This window comes from Gallinula chloropus (genome assembly GCF_964237585.1).
Source record: "Gallinula chloropus genome assembly, chromosome: 4".
NCBI lineage: Eukaryota > Metazoa > Chordata > Aves > Gruiformes > Rallidae > Gallinula > Gallinula chloropus.
Genome location: NC_140088.1, coordinates 31,193,275 through 31,200,673, shown reverse-complemented (window position 1 = coordinate 31,200,673; position 7,399 = coordinate 31,193,275).

The following is a 7,399-nucleotide window of genomic DNA, read 5'->3' as shown; positions in this document are numbered from 1 at the left end:
ACGCAGACTACAGCAAACAGAAATGGGTATGTGCCCTTGCCTTTTTTAAAGCCTCTTCATAGCAGTTTTGCTTTAAAAAGGGAGGTCACGTCATGGTCATATTAATAGATGCATTGTGCTACTGCTATGTCTTCTATAATCAAGGAGAGCGAGGTGGGTTTGGGTTTAGGAAGAATGTGCAGGTTGTTGGAGCAATCGTCAAGCCAATTCGTTTTCAGAGTGAAAAGAAGGGGGTTGAAGGCACAGGGTTTTGAAGAGTTGCTGCTGTTTCAGTCATACTGTGTTGAATCTGGTAGGAGCTAGAGTCTATATGGTGAAACCAAACAGCAAGGTTACCAACATTGGTAGCAACCAGCTGAAATTATTTTAATGTAAATATGCACACTGGAGATATAGTAGAAATGTGCCTGGTATACTCTTTAATCAATAGTGGGGGTTCCCAGATTTACTTAGTAGTGTATTCCCTTATTGGTGGGGGTGGTTGGCAGTGCGTGTAGATTCTCAAGAGGTATTTATGTGCCCAGGCAGAGTTCTGTCACATCGCAGTGATACGTACGCACAGCGCAGTTGGGGAATTCCTAATCTGTAGTGTAAGAAATGGTTTGGATGCAGACTGAAGGAACGAGAGTGTTGGCTCCTTGATGGGACGGTAAAGAACTTGTCAGATGGTGTCTCACACATCCCTTCCTAATATGGCTACGAAGCAACTAATTGAGAGATGTCTCTGTGCTTTCTAAGTGATTTCTGTACTGCTACTGTATAGTTACTCTAGATTTTTTGAATCTAGAAGTAGCTTTAGGAAGCTACTTGTTTACTCCAAGTCCTTAAAAGCTGAAAAAAGAAATGAGAGGCTTTTGGAGTAGCTTGTCCCTATTTAAAAAGAAGGTAATTTTAGCAACAAACATTTAAAAAAACCCTGGCCAGGATGCTCTGCACTGCCATAGAAGGTGACCTGGCTTATTTTTGGCTGTTCTATTCCCAAGGCCGGTTAAACAAGCACTGTGCCTGTAGAAGACAGGAAAATCCTGCCTTGAGTAAAACTACCCCAAACTATTAAAAATTAAAAGAATGGCACTTCCATCTTTGTCTTGGGCTGCAAAAATGGTGGCTGGATTATTAATTTACCAAATTAGAATAAGGAAAAAACATGGAACACTCAAGTCTGTTGAAGGATTATAAATCAAAATAAAACTTTGTTAGTGGGATTGAAGAGGTTTCTTTATACTGAAGCAAACTTAGAAAAAAGTCAATGTACAAATTACTTTTTTTGCACAAATACTCTTGATTTCTTTTGTTGCATTTTTAGATAATTCTGTATCCATGCCGCAATCTTCTTCTTCTTCTTTTTTTTCCCCTTGAAGTGAGGTCTTCATCCCTAAACATCTGACAGTGGAAATTGAGCACTCATTTGACTGCAAGAGAAGATGCACTAGGAAGGAACAAAACCCTCCTTAGACTATGAATTAGAAACCCAGAAATTAAACTAATTGCATGATGAATTACTTGTTTTCTAACTCCACTATTTTTTTTCTTTAGTACGACATCCCCGTTTACATTGTTTGTTTTTTTTAAATTGAAATACAGTTTTCTCTTGAAGGCAAGTTTTCTTTGAGATGCTACTTCCAAAGTTTTGCTAGCAAAAAGAGACAAAATTGGATTGAAAAATTTGTTTCTGAAAACGGCTAAGGACTTTTAGGGTCTGTGAAGTTCTGTGACATGTATTGTATTCATATATTGTCAAAACAAAATGCTACTTTTTAAAAAGTCAAATCTTACAGACTGTCTTCCAAGTAAATGATTTCCATAGGGAAATATATTTTAAATATTATTTAAATATTTACTACTATTTAAAACAATTTTAAAACAGAAAAGCTAAAACTATGGTCTCAAAATGTCAGTGTGTCATCAACCATTTCTTATTTTGTTGCCAACACTTGACATTTAGTCTCTCTTATCCTAGTATGTACCTGTGCGTTACACAAAGCACGTTCTGCCATATCTTATTGTTTAAGCTAATAATGACATGTCATTGATAACGAATGCATGTTTTTCTGTGTATCTCCTCTACATATGGCAAAAATATAGCTAGGGCTAATTAAGAGACACTTTATGCGTTCTTAGTCCAGATTTTCAGGTGGTCCGTAATACAATGTATGGAAATGTGAAAAAGGACAGTTTTGTACCATTCATGATGTTATTAACTAAACCCATTAAAGTGAAAACACTTTTTAAAAAACCTTATAATGTTTACTCATTTATTATTAAAATATGAACCTTTTAAATTAGATATTTGGGAAAAAATGGCAATTTAGACTACATTTGCTGATAATATGAAGAAATAGTTCTAGGGTGTTGCTTTTTTTTCATTATATTGCATGGATTGAGCATGTCTGGTTTACCTGGGGTTTTTTTACATTTATAGGTTTGAAATGTTCTGAAGTAGTTTGCACAATATATGTGCCAGGTCTCAAACTGATGCGATAAATGAGGACCCAGACAATTGGTGTAAGAGAGACTACAGCTGTGATTCAGGTGGTTTTTAGCTATGCTATTTTCATTTGTTCTCTTTCTTGTTAAACTGGGGTGTTTCTTTGTACCTATAGGAAGAAATGGTGCTGCAGAGGGTTTTAGTCTCCCCCTGATTACAATTAGTTAGACTAGATATTCTTAGAAATATTTTTCCCCACCCACAGAGGGTTAAAGTCCCATGATGGGGGAAAAGATTTCAGAAAAAGGTGATTCTGAAGGGTGGAATATTTATTTTTAATGTTCCTGTGTGTAAGTGCTGCTTCCCAAACCAAGATGAGTATAAAATGAAACATTTGCCCAAGGAGCTGATTGTTGTGTTCTCAAAAAAATCACTTTGGGAAATGGGTGGATGCAGAGAATGTCTCATTGCAGTGTGTAGGGTAAGACTTTTGATACTGCACTCCAGATAGATGTTATAAATTATTTAGGACGTTTGTTGTTTTTGCTTTTTTGAAGAAGAAAGGAAAAAAGGCAAGAAGCTGAGTGCACGCAGCTTTTTAAAGGAGAACAGCAGCTCCTACTATCAGCAATTTGTTGGTAAGTATGTTAAGCAATCAGAGTAAATAGTTCTGCATTAGGTATTTGCCTCACCCATAGAAAACCTAACAATTTTTTGTTTCATTTCCAGAGATTAAGAACAGAAAACTGTCTTAAAATTATTTTAAATTTAATCTCTTAGAAGTACACTGCAATAAATACGGAGAAAAAAATAAAAGGTGAGTCAGGGAAAACTGTAAACAAAGAGTGCAAAAGTAGCTCATTTGTCTTGGATATGCCCTAGGTTTCTGCTTTTAAAAGTTCCACTGGGGTTTTCCGTGTGTGTGTGTGTGTGTGTGTGTGTTCAGTTTTTGTTGGGTTTTTTTTAGCTACCCAATTGCACGAAGGGTAGAGGAAAGTAGTGTGAACAGCAGTGCCCAAGGAGCAGTTAAGGCCTTTTCATTTAGGAAAAACAGACTCAGAATAAGGTGGGAGGGTTCGTATGTATGTGACGGTTCATATAGGAGGAAGCTGAGGGAGAAGAGGTGTGGGAAGTTGGAAAAAACGTGGGTTAGATGTGAGAGGACGTTGGAAAGGAAGAATTTGGACAGGATGAGGCTAGGTGAGCTTTTAGAGTCAAAGTGGTTGGGCAGAGATTGTAGGAGTCAGGAATGGGCCTAGGTAGGAAACTGGTTCAGTTAGGCATGAGGCAATGTATTCTCTGACTGCAAAGCAGTGACAAGCCAGCAACGTGATCTGGGGCAGGTTGGACATTCCTAGCAGAGGGTACCACCAGAGGGCTGTTGATGGTTTGCCACACACAATGACTTACAAGATTAATTCCATGTAGTCTTAATTCTGCCTTCTGTTTTGCTGTAAAAAAGGGTTTTCTTTGGTTTTGAAAAGCATGGATGCCAGCGTACCTCTGCATAAAAGCAGTGGGTTTTCATTGCCTCCTACTATAACCCATTTTTGAACATGTGTATTAATGGACTTTGGCTTCTATTTGGGTTGTCCTCTATTGTCAGTGTTCCAGGAAGTATGAGGAGACCAAAAGCCCTTTTAAGACGTATTTGTATTGCAGTAGTCTGAGACAGGAATGTTTATTGTATTTTTGCAAATGCAGATGTATCATTGGAAGTTCAGCACTTACCTCTCTTTTTGTTTTTGGAATGTGTTGTAGCATGAATGGTTTTCTCTTTGTGTGTAGTGTTTGAATGATGATGATTCCAAATGAAACAAAAAATACTACAGCCCTGTGCAAATTAGAGCTTTGATGTAACTAAGGGAATTTATGTGGAAGTAAGTTGCTAACCTTTTCCACTCAGGTCATCTTCCTTGCTGTAGATGAAGGTGTATATGGTGTAAGCTTACACTGAAACAGCCATTAGAGGAGGGGCATTCAAGTAAGTGAGAACAGGAGTAATGGAAGTGTGAGTAACGATGGTAGCAGTAAACTAAACTCTAAAATTTCTATCTGGTGTAAAGTTAATATGTTAACTCTAAAATACTGTAACTGAGTCCTAATGGAGTAGGCTGAACAGTTAACTATTAATCATATATTTTGTGTAATAGCTTCAAAATTGGAGCATTTCTCTTCTGGAGACTCTGGGATGTTTACACACATAGGAAAATTTTAATTATATATCTGCTTGTGTGCATATGATAAAGATTATAGATGGTAGTGGCCACTCCCAGCTCCAGTCACTGTCATTAGCCTTAAATATTCAAGTCAAAATGCATTGGGGTTTTTTGCACTCAGATTATAGTTACGTCTCTCATTATTCTGCATGTGTTACTTAAAATCTTAGACGATATCATTGGGAGTACATGCTGTAGCCTTCTAAGACTTCCAGAGCTTGTGATAGCAAGACTTTTTAACTTTAAAACTAAGTAGTTTGGCATTATCCTCTCCTTTCTAATTGTGCCACTGGTAGTGCGATTTGGCTGTGCGTTATGTGGCAACAGAAAGTAAATGGTATGATAATTGACTAAAAGCTAAAGCATCACTGTGTTACCATGTGTTTAGGTCAAGCTGATAACTGATTCAGAGCTCTGGGAGGGTAAGGATTTATATCTGATTTCTGAGTAAAGCAGCTTTGGTGGCTTCTACAACCTTCTGGTTTTATTTTCTTGAAATTACTATCCCTGCAGCTTTGATTGCAGAAGAGAGAAGTGAATGCTCTTTATTTGCTTCAGGGCAAGGTCTGGCAACTTTGTTTAAACAGTCAGAGGGGTAGTTTGACCACAGTCAATGGACTTTGTGCTGAAGAGGTTAAAGAGCAAGCTCACGTGGCAATGCTGGAACTAGCTGGTTAAAAAAAACAGTAATGCTTGGCTGGGGCTTGTTACTTTATTTTTGATGTGAACTCTGCAAGTTCTCTTTGAGTTCTGGTGGGGTAGTAAGGCTCACTGCAGGATGCTTCCAGTGCCGCTTGCCCATCCTGAACTGTTGGCTTGTCAAAACACATTGTACAGTAATAGAAAAGGTGCGTTACAGAGTTCTGCTTGTAGCACACATCAACAGCCTGATCGTCTGCTGTAGAACACAAGCCTTACATATAATCGGTATGCAGCTGTTTTCTAAAAAATAATAATAATAAAAATTAAAGTTCAAAATCAGGAATTCAGTTACTGTTTGCAAATCGATTTAGAGTTCTCGCTTTTTCCCCCTTTATCAGCTGGACATCCACAGGCTCTCCACAATTGTGAGAGCTGCTCCTCTGGCCCATTTTGACTTCCCCTAAAGCCACTTTCAGCACTAACATGAGTTGGTGTATTTGGCTTTGTTGCAACATAAATGAGTTCAGGTCCAGTCAGTTACTGTGGCTCACCTGAGAAACAGCAACTCCCAGCTGGGCAAATGGGTAGCATCACAATTACTTGTGTCTGACGGTGCTTGCTCGTTCTGGTTCAACAGGTTCCTGGTGTGTAGATGACAGTCTTTACTGTTCTGTGAGGAATATTTATCCAGACAGTGTCGCTAGGACTGTGCCATCCCGCACATGTGTAGGCATGCTGTAATCCATCTCTGGTTATAATATATAACAATTCTTGGATGTCTCAGAAAACTTTTGCGAGAGGAAAAAAATTTTTTTTTAATTAAAAAAATCCAGAAACATTTTAAGGCAAAATTCCTTGGTATTTATTAAAACTGAGGTGCAAAGGCTTGTCCCTGTGACTTTGATGGCATCACTAATAGCCTGTGCGCCCTGTACACTTCCTTACCGTAAGCTGTCTGAAGTCATTCTGGCTCCGAGTTGCTCCCTTTCTGGTGCCTGCGTGTGGATTCATACTGAGTGCAGCGCGTTCCACCGGAGGTCAGTGTGCACCCGCGCAGGCTCAGCGTCCCGTCTCCCTGCCCTTCCTTTGCCACTGGCCTGCCTGACTTGGGCCCGCAGTCACATTGGTATTCCAGCCCAGGAATGGAAGGATTGCGCTCCTGAACAATGCACCCTTTGTCGATTCAAACCGGCAGACGTCCAGAAGCCTCTGTCCTGGGAACTTGTTTGTTGTTCCAGTCTCTTCAAAAATGCCAGGGTGGAATCCTTACAGAGTTCACAATTGTGTAAAATGCTGAAGTTTGTGCTTTGTAAATCATACTCTTGGCCAAGCAAGAGCTCACCTGTGAGTAGTCTCTTCATAGAGGGCCAGATGTGCTTGGCATCATGGGTTAAACGTTGCAGGATGGCATCACTGTATTCCACAGAATATACTGGTCTTTCTTAATTCAAATGTAAATGGGAAATTGGGACTAAGTAGACTGAATTTGTGAATAACCTGCCCTGCATCAGAAGGGAGAGTGTCAGTCCTCTCTTACCCATGGAGTTCAGCCCCAAGCAAAGCTCTCGTGCTCTAGTACAGATAGCAGAACAAGTTAGTAACAAGACAGATTCACCATGGGAGTTCTTTCAGCTTCCTTCATATCTGTCTGGCATATCAAATAGCATTTTGCAGTCCAATGTTGTATGAATAGCTGTGCATTTTCTTAAACTTGAGATTAACAGAGGTGGGAGAGAAAGTTTTCTGATGTTTATAGGACAATTTCAATATTGAAAAAATACATACTGTACTTTGTACCTTCATGCAATGAAATGAAGGATATTTGATAATGGGATGATAACTGAATCAAGAATAATTTCTGTAACTGAAGCTGTTGATTTTTGTGCTACATTAATATCTCTGTGACAGTGAACCCGAAGTCCAAATGTCATTTGTCTCATCATTTGTGAATGGAACGGAGCAACATTTTAAGGGTTACTGTTTAAATGTTCTTCTTTCATCAACTTCAGCACAGTAGTGAATAGAGGCTTTGTTGATATTTAAGTGGAAAAAAACAATAGAGTAACTGTTCTAAATAACTGGAATATTTTTCTGAATGTTTATGGTAATT